Below are 17,060 nucleotides of genomic sequence, written 5' to 3'. Positions count from 1 at the left end.
AGGTATTGGTACATGATGACGATGTATTAGTTGCCTCAGAAACTGAGGAAGCACACAGAGAAGTCCTAACTTGGTTGTTTAAACTACTGAGTGAGACAGGGTTAAAATTAAATGGGAAGAAGGTTCAGATAGCCAGGAATAAAGTATCCTTCCTGGGAACTGAAATTGGCTCTGATAGCAGACAGCCCCTTCAGGAGTAAGTCCAAGTACTCTGAACATGAGTTGAGATCGTTTCTGAGATTAGCAGGATACAATAGGGAATTTATTCCAGCATTTGCTGAAATTGCTAAACCACTGTATAGACTTCTCAAGAAGGGAGAAATTTAGGAATGGAGGTCTGAACACAATCAAGTAGTCCAGGGCTTAAAATCAAAAATTGCCCAGATAGCTGCACTAGCACATCCTAACCTACAAAAAGTGACAAAGAGTCCTGTGGCACCTTATAGACTAACAGACGTATTGGAGCATAAGCTTTTGTGGGTGAATACCCACTTCATCAGATGACATGACAAGCTTATGCTCCAATTTTCTGCAAGCAAAAAAAAAAAATCAAGTTCTAGCAGTGCATTGGATCATTCAGAATCTATTACGGGTTAAACACATAGTCCTTATAGGCTCTTCACACCCTTCTAAAATACCTTCTCTGGACAAATTAAAGATGGGCAGGTATCAAATTCTCAGCTGGCTTGCTGGACTTTAGCTTTAATGGATTGAGATTTTCAGGTAAAAGACCCTGTCTGGACCATCTGAAACTGCTTGAGGATTATTGGTAGGTGGGAACCCCATGAGTGCCCACTTCTTCAACTGAGCACTCGAAAGAAATATCTTTCTGGGGCTCCAAATGGGATGAGAAATCTTTTCCTAAACAAAAATCTATTCAGGTGCGGTTTATAGATAGTTTGTTATACCACATTGATGGAAAAGCCTACACTGGCTTTGCTCTTACAGATCCTGGCAATTAGACAGTGATTGCAAGCAAATGTAATATACATTTGGCTCAGTAAGCTGAATTGGCTGCAGTGAACTTTGGAAAATGTTTCCTGGCTATGGACATCCAGCAATCATCCTTCCAAAATGCCAACCGTAATGAACTTCAGAGCTAAGAGTGAACCATTCAAGAAATATATGTTTGCCGATGGTGTTTTAAATAAAGTCACACCAGTGAACTGGTGGAAGTCACTTAAGCACTTGGATTCAGAGATGGTTGAAGTGATAATCTCACTTATTAGCAGTAGCTTCTTCTGCCAGTATAGAAAGAATATTTTCTTCCTTTGGACTAATTCATTCCAATTTGAGAAATTGTTTGGGACCTAAAAAAGCAGGAAAGCTTGTTTTTCTTTTCCAGATTATGAACAACCAGGAAAATGAAGGTGAAGACGACTGAGTTGGCTGCAGAAGCCAATATTTTAAGTTTCTCATGTTGACCTGGCTGACAGTCGATTTAACTTTTGTTTTTTTAAAAAAATGCATTTAACTATTTTAGTTAAAAACAATTTTAACAAAAACAAACCTGATTTTAAAAAACTTGAATGTTTAACTAAATTCAAAAATTCATATGTTGGTTTTGTTAAAACATATGTTTGCTGTTGAAGAAAAAAAATCCAGAATACATAATGTTGTTTTAGTTAAATAAAACAATTTAAATGTCTGTCTGGTGATGTTCTCCTCCTAATACAGCATGGCAAGAAAATCCACCAAATATTAATGATTAACCTGTTGAATTGGAAATAGTTCACTTCCAAATGACTTCATAAATATCTGCTTCAATTGGTAAATAAAATAACCAATCATTCATTTTCTGATATAGCTGTAAAACTAATCTGAAAAGTTTTCAAAATAAATCACTTTACAGATGTATTGTGTGTACCTTCTAAAAATGAAACCTACATCTATCTCCGAGTGATGAAGAATATGTATTAAGGTTATAACAACCAACAAGAATGCACTTTTATGTAGAAATCCATGATTAAATCGAGTCTTCCTGACTAGTGGTTTAAATCATGATTTAAATCAAACTGATTTAATCAAATCCACCCTGCATGTAACTATTACAAGGCACATGCATAACTTAGGATATATAGGAGGGTGTAAAGAGTTTCTCTGTGTGGTGGTGTAGTGACAGACTCTAAACAAGAAAAAAAAAGGTTCATTTGCCTGCAACCGGTATGCCTCACTGGACCACCCAGCGGGGAGTGAGATTGTTTACTTACTTCTATTGTAGTTTTCAAAAATGGTTAAAATCCACCTGGTCTCTCTTGAATTGACTGAATTGCTCTGGCGGAAAGACAGTTCATAGTAACGGTGACACACAACTCATAGGATCACGCAAAACAAAATAGGTGCAGTGAATATTATCTTCCTATATGTACAACAGTAACCACATGATCCTTACCAGGCCACAAAAAGAGCAGGGCGAGGTCGAGCATACCACACACTACTCTTGCTCACTATATTTCAAAGCCTCCCTGAGCTATATAGCAGCATGTTGAGCTCTTCTAGTAGCCCTTGTACCTGAGTGTTAAAATTCAGCAGACAGCCACTCCACCTCCACCTTGGTGGAAAAATCTTTTCCCCCTTTGCTTCACATATATTATGCAGGACACAGAAGGCAGCTCTAATCATTGTGATATTTCTCTCACTGGAGGTCCAATCTTGTGAGTAAACAACGCCTTCAGACGACCAAAAGCACATTCAACTGTCATTCTGCATCTGCTGAGCTAGTAGCTGAATGGTTCCTTGGTGCTGTCGAGGTGGCAGGTGTTTGACTTCATGACCCAGGGGAAGGCTCGGTCCCCCAGGATCACTACTGGCATTTCAACATTCCCACCCAGTGGTAACCCGCTGGTCAGGTAAGAAAGTCCCTGCTTGTAGTTTCTGAACAGTCCTATTATTCTTAAAGATGTGAGTGTCATGTATCTTCTCTAACAAGCCCAAATTGATGTCGGTGAAGCATCCCCAGTGATCCACCAATGATTGTATAACCATAGAAAAACAGCCCTTTTTGTTGATGTACTCAGTGGAAAGGTGGCCTGGTGGCAAAATAGGGATGTGTGTGCTGTCACTGCAAATCCATCGACTAGATCCTGCGCACTGCCCAGAGTCACAGTCTTGCATAGCTGGAGGCGATTAATGGCCCTGAACACTTGCATCAAAACTGCCCCTGCAGTCCATTTCCCAACTCACCAGTAGCAAACTGGCGTTGCAAGTTTCCACAGTGCGATCACCACTCATTTCTCCACTGTTAGTGCAGCTCTCATTTTGGTGTCTCTCTGCTAGTGGGCTGGGATGAGCTCAGCGCAGATCAAGAAATGTGGCCTTGTATGTCCAAAAGTTCTGCAGCCACTGCTCATTATCCCAAACTCACATTATGATGCCATCCCACCAGTGTTTGTTTCTCAGGCCCAGAAGCAGTGTGGCACTGTCTAGAGCTGCTCCATGAACGCCACCACAACCTTGAATTGGTTCTCGCTATGTCCCACAGCCACCCATCCTCCAAGGAAGGCTGTTCCCCATTCATTTGGTTCTTCTTGTGGCTCTGCAAACGCTATAGGATTTGTTTGCTTGTAACACTCATGACAATAGTGCAGAGCTGTGCAGGCTCCATGCTTCTGTCAGAGATGGTGGACAGCAAGGAGGACTGCGTGGGTTTGCGGGATTTTGAAAAAAAGGTGTAAGAATAGTGGGCTAACAATGTATGTAAACGTGTAGCAATACTTTTAAAATGACTTGGATGAAAGCTGCAATGTGTTTGGCTGAAAAGTCTAAGGCCATGTCTATGCTACAGTGTCTGTTGCGACACAGCTACAGCATTGTAGCTATGCTGGCATAACTTTGTAGTGTAGATGCAGCCTATCACAATGGTTCCATTATGATAGGAACACCATCTCCTTGAGTGACAGTAGCTAAGCTGACAGAAGCTATCAACCTAGCTGCATCTACACTGGGGGTTAGGTTGGCATAGCAATGGCACTCGGGATGTGGATTTTTTACATCCCTGAATGCAGTGGTTATAGCAAACTAAATTTTAAGTGCAGACCAGGCCTTATAATCCATGTAGTTATACGACAGCGAATGCACACATCAAAACTATAAAGCCTCTTTCACCCACCAAGGAAAATCCATGTTTTCTGTTCAGCTGAGTATCAGAAGTCTCTCTTAAAACACACACACACACACACGTAAAAAAAATGAGCAGGATGGTTCAAAGAAGTGGTTGGCTCACTCCTCTTGCCTCAGCCACTGAAGTGAGAATTCAAAGACCTCAACAATTAGTCCCACACAGCTGAGCATTTGCAGCTCTTCCTCTGAATTCTCCACTATTCTGCAAAAAGGGTAGGAAAGGTGGAAGGAGGTAGTAGAAAAAACTGAAGCAGGCGACACCATCCCTACTTCCCTCCAACCAGGGATTTGTAAAATTGATAAGGGAAAGCAGGCTCAACTTATTAAAAAAATGTTGATGGTTAAAAAGAAGATATTTATATTGAATCAACTGGCCCTTTCTTCCAGTTGATATGAAATGCTTTTTATAGATAGTTTGGGAGAAAGTCTTAGGGGAGCCTCAAAGAGAAGCAGATCACTACTTCCTTTAAGTCTATCCCTGGAAAAAATTTTCTTCATTCTCATGAATCTATTGTCTTACTCTACTATTTCATTTATATTATAGTTTAATCAATAAGCCTGTTTATCCTTTATTCCCTGCTTCACAATCCTTCCCCCACATAGTTCTCCTCCTCTTCACATGAAAGTAACACGCTTGCATCTACAGATCTATTAATTCACACATGAGCAGGGCCCTACCAAATTCACAACCATGAAAAACATGTCACGGACCATGAAATCTGGTCTCCCCCTCCCCCCCCCGTGAAAACTGGTCTTTTGTGTGCTTTTACCCTATACCATACCGATTTCACGGGGGGAGACCAGCGTTTCTCAAATTGGGGGTCCTGACCTGAATGGGTGTTGCATGGGGGTCTCAAGGTTATTTTAAGGTAGTCACGGTATTGCCATCCTTACTTCTGTGCTGCCTTCTGAGCTGAGCGGCCGTTGGACCGATACCCAGCTCGGAAGACAGTGTCCCACCAGCAGCATCACAGAAGTAAGGGTGCGAATATCATACCATGCCACCCTTACTTCTGTGCTGCTGCCTTCAGAGCTAGGTGGCCGGAGAGTGGCGGCTGCTGGCCAATGGTCCAGCTCTGCAGGCAGCAGGGTAGAAGTCAGGGTGGCGTGGTACAATATTGACATCCTTACTTCTGTGCTGCGGCTGCCTTCAGAACTGGGCTCCCAGCCAGCAGCCACCACTCTCCAGCTGTCCTACTCTGAAAGCAGCACCATTACCAGCAGCACCGCAGAAGTAAGGGTAGCAGTACCACAACCCCACCTACAATAACCTTGTGCGTACCCCCCCCCCAACTCCTTCTTGTGTCAGAACTCTACAATTACAACACTTTGAAATTTCAGATTTAAAAATAGCTGAAATCATGAAATTTACGATTTTTAAAATCCGGTGACCATGAAATTGACCAAAAAGGACCGTAAATTTGGTAGGGCCCTACACATGAGCATGTCTAAGTACTGCTCTCTCCCTGACCTCTCAATGACCAAGTTCTTTCTATCTTGATCACTACTTAAAGATAGGAAACAAAGGGTAGGAATCAATGGTCAGTTTTCAGAACTCTATGGAATCATTGAATTGAATATCTAACACATTGTTGTTTTGTTTACCTGGAGAGTCTGCAGGCATGGAGCCCCTCAGCTCCCTGTGGTCCTAGCCACTGGGAGCTGCGGGAAGTGGCACCATTTCCCGCAGCTCCCTTTGGCTGGGAATGGCAAACCGCCATTGGGAGCTGAGGGGCTCCGTGCCTGTGAACGCTCCAGGTAAACAGAACATCCAGGCCTGCTAGTGGCTTACCCTAATGGGCCAGGAGCCAAAGTTTGCCAACCCCTGAAATATAGGGTCAGCTTAGGAAAGGTTCATACAGTTTTTGCTATTTTTACCTATCCATCTTGGGGGGTCGGCTTATAAACGAATGGGCTAATGAACAAGTATATATGGTACTTGTTCTCCATGAGCCCTATGCAGAAATATGTTGCCTATCTACTTACATGAATATCTACTAGGAGGGAACTACAAATAGACCTACTCCTATCATCACCAGCTAGTAGGAAAGACTTATTCCTTCATGAGAATTTACATGTTAACTCCTTATGAGCCTCACTTATTTATTACAGACCCAATCCCATGAGTACTGAGTGTCCTCAATTTTCACTGATAATGTTTTTGAGGGATGGAAGGGAGAGAAGAAAAGTGCAGCTATAGTTTGGTTATGCTTTTACATAAATAGTTTACATTTATATAATTTACACGGTCTTTAATAGCAGAATGTCAAAATAATGTACATAAATTAATCGTATCTCAGAATACCCTAATAAGTTAGATAAATATTACACCTATTTTACAAATAGGTAAACGGAGGAGAAAATATATTTGCAATGCAGAAGAGATGTGGTTGCTCATCAACTAGACTTCTTGATTTTTATGCATTCAAAACATCACATTTCAACAGTATAGAAGTTTAATACAGAACTGAGGTTGATAAAAAAGCATTGACGGTGTCATGTCCAAAGGATTATTGAAGCTGCTAAACAAGCATACAGGATTAAAATATCCCACCTGCATTCTACATCAACACTTAAATGGTTAAAATAAATGCAATGACATTAAACTGTACAGAACTACATATCAAGTGTCTCAACTATCCAGAATATTGGATAAATTGGGGATTCAGGTTATTAATAAGTCTAAATTAAGCTATTAAATTCTTTACACATCCCAAAAAGCCTGTTATGATACATCATGAAACGTATTACTGTGGGACAGAACAGAAAACTTTGCTGATGCAGAGAAGTGATCAATAGCTCTGCTTTATTATAACAAAAAATGAAGCTGGAAAAATTGAGCCATATGCAAGATGCACAACTTTTCAGGGCTCTATGAACTGAAAATGCAACCGGAGTGTATTGGTTTAATTGACATGGTGGTTAAAACTCCAACAGCTTGTCTACGCTAGTACCACTACCAGGGAGTAGTTATGGTGGGAAAATTGAGAAGATAACCTAGTGTAGATAAATCTATTAAGGTCTTGCAATAGCATTATGATCTTGCTTTTTTAAACTTTGCATGCTAAAAGTGTAGTTTTAATTAACTTAAGAAATATCTATCTTGGCCAACAAGTTCTGTAATAAGTTTCAGCCCAACATGATATAAAACATAATATAAGCCTTCTGAAAATAGACTTTATAATGGGACAAGTTGGGTAATGTGACAATTTGTGTCAATTTGTATTTGACAAACCTTAAATATTATTTTTAAATGGCCAATTTAATACTACCTACCGATGCTTTTCTTTCATTAGTTAACTAAAATCCACAAAAACTGCCAATCACAAAGAATATCACTGACATTTGCCTCTTACAACTGCAGCAATAAGCAGAATGAGCTATAAACAAACTTGTGTGAATTTTTAAAGGGAAGAGAGGTACAGTACGAAGCTGGAATTTCCACAGGAGCTGGGTTTATCCTATGGAACTCACTTCCACAAAAGGTAATAATGACCATGAACTCACCATTTTCAGAGCTAAATACAAAACTAATGTCTTCAACCTAACTTTCCTTCTATAACTTCTTTTCTCAAAGACAGAGGCGACACACCCACTCGCACTAAAATCAAAACCAAAAATAAATTATAAGCAAATCAAACTATTTCTCTTAAAACCTAGGAATGAAGATTCATGTTTTTACTTAAATATTAGTAAAAGTCCGAAAAAGTGAACACTGCTGGGAATTATTGGGAAAGGGATAGATAAGACAGAAAATATCATATTGCTATATAAATTCATGGTATGCCCACATCTTGAATACTGCGTGCAGATCTGGTCACCCCATGTCAAAAAAGATATATTGGAATTGGAAAAGGTACAGAAAAGAGCAACAAAAATTATTAGGGATATGGAACAGCTTCCACATGAGGAGAGATTAACAAGACCGGGACTTTTCAGCCGGGAAAGGAGATGACTAAGGGGGGATATGACAGAGGTCTATAAAAACACGACAGGTGTGGAGAAAGTAAATAAGGAAGTGTTATTTACTCCTCATAACACAAGAATTAGGGGTCACCGAATGAAATTAATAGACACAGGTTTAAAACAAACAAAAGGAAGTATTTCTTCATACAACACACAGTCAGTCAACCTGTGGAACTCTTTGCCAGAGGATGTTGAGAACGCTAAGACTAAAAGAGGTTTCAAAAAAGAACTAGATAAGTTCATGGAGGATAGGTCCTTCAATGGCTATTGCCCAGGATGGGCAGAGATGCAAAACCATGCTCTGAAGTGTCCAAAGCTTCTGTTTGCCAGAAGCTGGGAACAGGCGACACAGAATGGACCACTTGATTACCTATTCTGTTCATTCCCTCTGAAGCACCTGGCATTGACCACTGACAGTAGACAGGCTACTGGGCTAGATGGATCATTGGTGTGACCCAGTATGGCTGTTATTTATTTATTTTTAAATTCTTCGGAGGAACTCATATTGTAGTGATGGAAAACACTAGAGTAGACACAACAAGGATCTTCTTTTAAATTCCAGTGTGATAAATAATGCCATATATTACCTAATACTATGATAACCAGTTTTTCTAAAACTAGTTTATGTTGTAACAGTTGACACAAAATTACAGTTGTTCTGATGGAGATGCGCAGCTAAAAGTGACCAGAACTAGGAATAATGAAAATCTGAATATGTATATAAGTCAATATATGGATGTTATGTGAGAAAGTTATTCAAATTAATTTTATAATACACATTTTAGAGGTTTAATTTACAAGATGAATATGGTTACAGTTCACACACACTAATAAACACTAACGTTCATAGTATTATAAAGTGATAGAATCTGTATCTTTAAGTCTGTTTCCCAGCTTTTTTGCTTATTGAGTGCACATGATGAATTAAAATTATTTGTTTTGGTAGCACACAAAATGTGCTAGCCACTTCTCATTAAAATAAAATAAAAATCCAAGGTCTCTGCCCTAAAACGGACTTTTTGCCATAGATACAGTAGGTTTGACATCCTGCACCAAATAAGACTCGGATCCGGCAAACTGATCCTTGCAGACCCTTGCATCTGTACAGAGTCCCACTGAAGTCCATACACGCGGGGCCTTCTTGCAAGTATCAGGTCACAAGAATGGTGCCTAGAACACATTTCCCATCCAAAGATGCTTAGAACCCAGGAGCAGTGTGGGTATTACACAGAAAGTGAAGAAAAGCTTTCCTTGACTGTAACAACCCTAACAAGATAGCATATGTAAACTATTAACACTTACAAACCTTATAACGAATCAATTTAATAAAAACATTTCCACAGCACCAGCATTTACCTCAGCCACTGGTACAACTTCAGAACATTTCACCCTCAGTTATAACTTATAGTTAACTTAACTCAGTTATGTTATAACTTGAAACGGGATCAGAAAGAGTGCAAGGAGCAGAATCCAGCCAATGTATTTGCTTTGTTTTTTGATGCTAAACACTGGCACAAAAAGCAAAAAAATCCTGCAATCAACATTAACTAAATAAAGTGATCTAAAGAACAGCTTGTTTACAGCTCAGGAAGTCCAACTCTTCAACCAAGATGACATATTACACAAGCAAGTCAGCTTACCCCCTTGAATAGCCTACCACATTTATATGGCCCCATCACAGTAGCATGTGAGTAGCTCCTAATCTTTAATATTTGTAACTCACAACACTGTGTGAGATAAGGAAGTACTATTAGGCACAGTCTATACAATGTTTTGAAACCCACAGGAGCAAACCTTCTGGCCTGGGTCCACAGACTCAGGTTAGTGTGTTCCTGCTAGTGCTCTGAAAGTAACTGTGTAGACAGTGGTTTGAAGTTGTGGCTCAGGGTGGAGGCCAGGGTTTCAGAACCCCAGCTCCGGCCCACACCACAACTTCAAAGCGTTGTCTACACAACAATTTTTAAAGCACCAGAGCGACCCTGCTAGCTCAAGTCCATTGCCCCAGGCCCTGAAGCTTGCTCCTGTGGGTTCCAAAATGCCATGTAGACCTACCTAGAGAGGCTAAGTGACGTGTCCAAGGTCACACAGGAAGTTGGTGACAGAGCAGGGACTTGACATCTCCCCAACTAATGCCCAAAGCACTGGTCATGCTTCCTCTCCACCCCCTACTCTCAAGGAGACCTCCTACACCGTGTGCACGAGACACAGAAGGCCGCTCACACCACGTACCCTGCCCCGTGGGCACCTCCCCCCCAAAACGGAGGCACCACCCGCACCTACCCCCTGTCTCGGGGGTCACCCCTGACCCCCATCTCCTGGCACCTGGGCAGCCGCCCCGCGCTCCATCCCCGCCCCGAGAGCGGAGGCCTCCCCGCAAACCCCAGCGGCGAAACCGAAACTGTCCCCGTAGGGACACGCGGGCGGGCCGCGCCTGGGCCCGGCGGTGCCTGTCTCCGGGCCGGGCTGAGCCTCCCCCAACCCCCGCGTACGGACCTGTGCGCTGCGGCCTGCTCCCCGGCGCGGCCCTGACGCTATCGCTGCTGCTGCTGCTGCTGCCGCCGCTCGGGCTCATGCGGGGCCCGCGCTGCTCTCGGGGCGGGGGAGGCGGCGCCGCTGCCTGTGCCGGGACGGGGCTGCGGCCTCGGCGGGGTCCGGAGGGCGGTGGCTGAGGGCGAGGCCGGCAGTCCGGGCTGGGGGCGGTCGGCGGCGGCGGCGGTCGGTCGGGGAGGTGGGCAGGGCCCGCTTTGCGCCTCTCTCACCCCGAACCCAGCGCCACCATCTTGGGAGAAACACGAATATCGCCGCGGCGCAGCCTCGGAGGACTCGCGGGCATAGCAGGGTATCCCGGCATGCACCGCGCTCGGGATCAGGGCGCGCTACTTTCCGCCCGGAACCATAGAGTTCCCACCTTTCCCATTGGGCGGGGCGCGGAGGCAGCCGAGGGTCTCGCGGCGGACGCTGTCGGCACGCAGTGGTTAGGCGGCCGCGCGCGCTGGCGGCCATGTTGGGGTCGGACAGTCACCCCTTGGCGGGGAGGAGGGGAGTTGGGCAGCAGAGGAAGGGGAAAGCGAGACTGGGGGGTCTGCCAAGCCCAAGGGTTCAGTCTCGAGCCAGACCCCCCCCCAGTCGAGAGAGGGGTGTACAATCCACGGGCTTGTGTCAGCACTTCTGGGGTGGTTACGCACACGCTGCGTGAAGGCGCAGTAATGGGGTTGCAAGGTCGAGCCCTCCAACGTTAGGAAAGGCCAGGATTAAGGTTGCCCAACCATGAGCCTTAATTACCTGCCCACCAGTGCGGCTGCCTTAGGATTCGGCCTTCAACTGGGTGATCACAAGCTATTTCCACCTGACCTCCTGCCTCAGTTAGTGCTCAGGCAGGGAGTGCTTTAACGATGAGTCCCAGAGTGAAGGAGACTTGTCTGCAGGACCCTGGCTTGCTTTGTGAAGTCAAATCCTGCTACCCTCCCACCCCAAGTGGGCAACTGTAAGGGACCAGCTACAGCAGAAATGCCAACTATTGTCTGCAGCTGTGGAAAATGAGTGGAAAAGCTCATGCAAAAAGATATATTGGAAATGGAAAAAGGGCAACAAAAATGATTAGGGGTTTGGAACTGCTTCCACATCATAATAGATTAAAAAGATGGGGACCATTCAATTTAGAAAACAGATGACTAAGGGGGGATCTGATAGAGGTCTATAAAGTCACGAATAGTGTGGAGAAAGTGAATACGGAAGTGTGATTTACCCCTTCATATAACACAAGAACCAAGGGTCATCCAATGAAGTTAAGGCAGCAAGTTCAAAATAAACATAAGGAAGTACTTCACACAAAGCACAGTCAACCTATGGAACTCATTGCCAGGGGATGTTAAGGCCAAAAGTATAACTGGGTTAAAAAAATAATTAGATAAGTTCATGGAGGATAGGTCCATAAATGATTATTAACCAAGATGGTCTGGATGTCCCTCATGGTATGTCAACACAGCAAAGAAAAATCCACAGCAGGCCTACATTGCTGTGTAGACTTCCCGGCTCACACTGGAGCCTGGGATCTAGGACCCTGAGGGGGTCCTCCAGCCAAACCCAAGGTTTTTTTTGCTGTGTAGACATAACCTAAGCCTCTGATTGCCAAAAGCTGGGACTGGACAACAGGAGATGGACGCAGTTGCAAACTTTCACGCAGTAAATAAGCACCCCGATTTTCACAATAAGCCAAAAATCAAGCTAATCCCATTTCAAAACAAGCCAATCCCTAAGAACCTCAACACTATGTGACTAGATCCCCCGGCATGCAGTCTGGACTGTGGTGGGCCCGCTGTGCACCCCTGACTCTCTCCCCCCCCTTTGCCCCTTGCCCTGCTTACCTGGAGCCCATCCAAAAAAAAAAAAAAAAGAAGCAACAAGCTACAAGCCTACAAGCAACAAGCTAAAAACTAGCCAACAAGCAACTCACAAGACAATTAAGCCAAAAACAAGTCCAATTTCTGCATTTTTTTCCACGGGTTTGGCATGTCTGGAGATGGATCATTTGATAATTGCCCTGTTCTGTTCTTTCCTCTGAAGCATCTGGCACTGGCCACTGTTGGAAGACAGGATACTGGGCTAAGATGGACCATTAGTCTGAGCCAGTATGGCCGTTCTTATGTATTAAAACTTATAAGAACCATTTTAAACATTAAATTGAAGCTTCTGATCAGTGCATTGCATACTTGAGGGCAGTGGAAATGTATACTTGAGAGAAAAATACATGATATGCTACGAGAAATGCTGTTTCCCTAAAATGTCCCTTAAAATAAAGCACCGTCTCTTATTTTTCGTGTGGTTTTCCCTTATTTCCATCTAACAATGGTGATCACCTTATACCAGACATAATCTGAATGTATTAAGTTTAGGGATGAGGATTCCATTCTTTGGCTCCTTGCCATTTGAATGTATTTGTTCATAGCTATAGAGCTATACGTTTTATCATTGAGTTTAGTGAAAGCAATACCGGGGTCTTAGGCCCAGATCCACAAAGGGAATTAGGCATTGTAATGCTGAGTGTCACAACTCCTAACTTTTAGGCGCTCAGAAAATCATTGGGAACAACACTGCAATCCACAAAACCTGAGTTAAGTGCCTAGGCTTTTATACAACGCACGGTGAGCCAGGTGCCTATGAATGTGATCTCCAAAAGCCAACACACTAGGCATGGACCCACCTAAACAAGCCAGTGGGAGATGTTGACAAAAGGAGTGTATTCTAGGCCTGCCCCTCTCATGGAATTAGGTGCCTAAATCCAGGCTATAGGCAGGCACCTAACTCTGCTAGTGATCTATAGCCCGGAAACTCTCTCCTGGAGTGAGGTACTTTAGACACCTAAAACATTTCTTGTGAGGAGTGAGGTGCCTGTTTCATTCCACACAAATCAGCTGGAGGAAGTGTAGTGCCCATTTTATAACTTTTAGCTCACTGATTAGCACAGTTATGTGGAAGCTCCAGGTTCAATTCCCCCCTCTGCTTGATGGATAGCAAGGATTTGAACAGGGGTCTCCCACCTCTCACAAGCATGCGCTAACCACTATGTTACAGGATATTCTGTTGTGGGGCTTTCTCAATGTCTTCTGCTGAAGCTGCTCCACTTTGGGTATATGATAAAACAGTCTTTAGAGTAGGGGGACTGGACCCTTGGTCTTCCATCTCAAAGGGAGCAAGTTTGGGTCAAGCAAGAAGCTATAACATAAGCTATAACATAAGACAACAAAAGTTGTCCAGCTAACTTTTCAAAGCTGGTTAGAGTCTGAGATGAAGCTCATGTTCCCATTGTTTGCAGAAGGTCCATATATGATTTCACATGCAATGAAGCATTCATATTTTGCTTTCAAGGTTTATAAAGTGTATTATAAGGTTCAGATTTTTCCAATAGCAGGTTAATGCCACTTGAAACAGTTAACGTCCTATCAATTTTCTGCTGTAATTAATTTTGTTTTTCCATTGTAGCTTCTGTAGCTTTGCTCTGACTCCCACATTTAATCAGATCAGACACCCCTTTGATTGTGCTGCTCATATGAAGCTCTTATATGGGGAACCAATATCTTTAAGATGGTATGATAGTATACCAAATAGAAAGATTCAGCTCCATCAGCTTGCTACAGTTTTTGTTGTACAAACCATGGGAACATACAGCCTAGGAACACAAAAGGCAGATACGTGCATCTGCTAGAAAACATACTGACTCTATGACTGAGCTGCATGTTTGCTTCCATCACATAAGCTCCAATTAGCCTAACTTCTTGCTGCAAAGGGGAAAACTTATGAAACAGCAGCAGTGATGCCAGGAGAAAGTGTTACGGCCCTTACCCTAGTAGCTGAGTTAATTGTGTCTTTGTTCCATCTTGAAGAACTGAAGTCTCATTGAAGGGAATGTCTCCTGTATGCATTTCTTGCAGGTATCTTGACTCTAAGAAACAAGTATTCCCCTACCCCTCACCCTCACCCAAGGGACACAAGTGGTCTTTTGGTAAGGCACTGCATTTGAATTCAGGAGATTTGGGTTCAATTCAAGTTTACTTCCGAATTTGTTTAATCCTGAGTAGGTCGCTTCACCTCTCGGTGCTTCAGTTCCTCATTTGTAAAATGGAGACAACAGTATTTCCTTTGTCTGTCTTGTTGAAGTGAGTTCTTGAGAAGAGACTTTTCCTTACTATGCTTCTGTACAGTGCCAGCACACTGGGGCCCTGATCTTGGTTATGGCTTCTAGGATTTACTGTAATACAAATAATACCACCACATTTGGGAGGTAGGGCAGAGAAAGTAGCTCACACCCACCTCTCTCTGGCAGCAGGCCTGGACATGTCAAGAGTAACCTCATCTCAGCGAGACTGCTTGAGAGAGCAGAGCACAGATGTTCCTATACTTCCCCTTTAGTGATGGCATCTTCAAAATCCTTCCCCTGTAGACAAGTCTCATGGCTGACTACCCAGAAATTTTTCTTTGGACATCTTTGCAGATTAATTGTAAATGCTTCACTATTATTCAGCCTTCTCTCTCACGCAGTGTGCAGTGAGGATATGTATTAGCATAGAATGTCAGTGCTGCGGACACTTCCAACCCCCCTTTTCACTCTCTTTCCATTGCCTAGTGTGTTATGGCACACATTTTCCTAAAGTTAGGAAATGTACCTCGGTTCAGCTTGGTGTCCAGTTCTGAAATGAAGTCATGCGCAGTTGCTGTAATTAAAAAAGATGCATAGAATCAATCTCTGTTTCCTTAGAGAGGCCAAGCTTTCTTGCCTGCTTTTATAAATCAATGTGAAATCTATACTGATTTAGCTTTGTTTATATATTGTTGGTAGCTAAAGACCAGAGTACCAGTAAACCTACAGACTAACGTCTTTACTAACCTACATTGCAGTACTTAGAAATAAATGGGACTGAAACTCATTAACACTCTAGAAGTATAAAGGGGCCTTTAAGTAGATGTAAAATGAGCATTGTAAAGTGGTCTTTGTGTAAATAAGAATCAGGCCCAAATAAATGTGGTAAAAATTGTGACTTATAGTCAATTTTGACCAGAAAATGTTCAGTCCCCCTAAAGCTTAGCAATTACAGACAGAAATATGAAGCACTTTGTTGCCATGTTTGCACTGATACGACTCAGACCAGAAGTGATGCTGTGCCCTTGGGATTATATCATAACCCTGAAAGGTTAAATTGACCTTACTTCTGTTAAGAGAGGCAGCAGGTAATAGACTAGTGCTTCTGCACAAGTGGCCAGGGATTTAACAAACACCTCATTTGGAAGCTTCACTATTTTAAAACAGATGTTGAAAATCAATGTATACGTTACCAGCATTGGAGGAACATCTTACTGAGCTATATTATATTGCCAGAGATCAGCCATTTACTTTTGGTTTTTGTAGGGAAGCTTAGTGGTGGATTTAATTTTTAGTTAGCATTTTTGTTTTTTGCATGAGGACAATTAAATGCTTGCAAAAATGAAAAAGGTCAGCCAAAGCACTGGTAAATCTACATATGAATGATTCTGAACCCAAAAGCTGCTGTTTATAATGACAAGAAGAGAGGTGAAAAGTAAACATTGATTGAGCTTCTTGTTGGGGTCAAGGTCAAGAAAAATGTATTTTCATGAATCAATCCATTTGACAGCATGCAGGTCTATTTTACACTGATATTTTCTACTCCATAGTATAAACTACCTTGTCTCACTTGAAATTAAAAACAAAACAAGTGGATGATGCTAAAGATTCTCTTTTGTCATAGATGAGGAATGAGACAATACATTGTTTCAGGTCAATATTTACTTTTGTACAAGTTCATTAACAAAAATATCTAAATTAGTGTTTCTATATTCAATATGTTATTATTTTGCTAAATGAAATGTTCCCTGATTCTCAATTATTATTCTGATTAATTCAGTTTACATTGATAATGTTATACGCTTCGACATGAAATTGGAAAAAACACCCCCCCCCCCGAAAACAAAAAGTTAGTTTTTTGGACCTTATTGGACCCAAAGGAGATGTATACACAAACAAATCTTTACCATGGAATTAAAATGCTTTGGTTTGACTTTTTTGCCAAGGCTCCCAATTTCCTAAAACAATAATTACAATTATATAGGAGTTCTCAGTTAAAATTTGCTTGACATAACAAGTGCTTGTAATCACTTGTGAAAACTGGAATCAAGGTGCTAGGATAATATGTAATACTATTTACTTTTTAATGTTGGCAACAATACTTTTATAGATAAAGTATTTATAAGTGAGCCATATGGGTTAATTACTTACTAGATAGGAAATATTTATCCAGAGTACTGTATCTACCATGTCTAAATTATTCTTCAGAAAGAACACTCATTGGCAGAATTTATGGTCAATTTGTGAAATCGTGAACTGAATGTCTCAGTGCAATGAAGGTAATTTTAAACTAATTTTAATATTGTTTTTAAACACTCAGGGCCATATCTGTGGTAGGCTG

The 17,060-nt window shown here is 42.2% G+C and overlaps 1 protein-coding gene across 5 annotated transcripts in view; it reads right to left on the bottom strand.

The window, feature by feature from the left end:
* Nucleotides 1-10,721, bottom strand: part of UBE3A (ubiquitin protein ligase E3A) — a 92,953-nt gene extending 82,232 nt beyond the window's left edge. For 4 of the 5 annotated variants that reach the window (XM_005283197.5, XM_042840823.2, XM_005283198.5 and 1 more), the window contains exon 1: nucleotides 10,579-10,721. The gene's annotated coding sequence lies outside the window, so the exon portion shown is untranslated. Of the gene's footprint in view, nucleotides 1-7,626; nucleotides 7,716-10,578 lie in introns of those variants that run through there. The other variant, XM_065580830.1, reaches the window with a different exon arrangement.
* Nucleotides 10,722-17,060: the final 6,339 nt, after the last annotated feature.

This window comes from Chrysemys picta, chromosome 1, assembly GCF_011386835.1.
Source record: "Chrysemys picta bellii isolate R12L10 chromosome 1, ASM1138683v2, whole genome shotgun sequence".
Classification (NCBI taxonomy): domain Eukaryota; kingdom Metazoa; phylum Chordata; order Testudines; family Emydidae; genus Chrysemys; species Chrysemys picta.
Note: the sequence above shows the minus strand (reverse complement) of the source record. Positions and strands in the feature narration are given on the sequence as shown.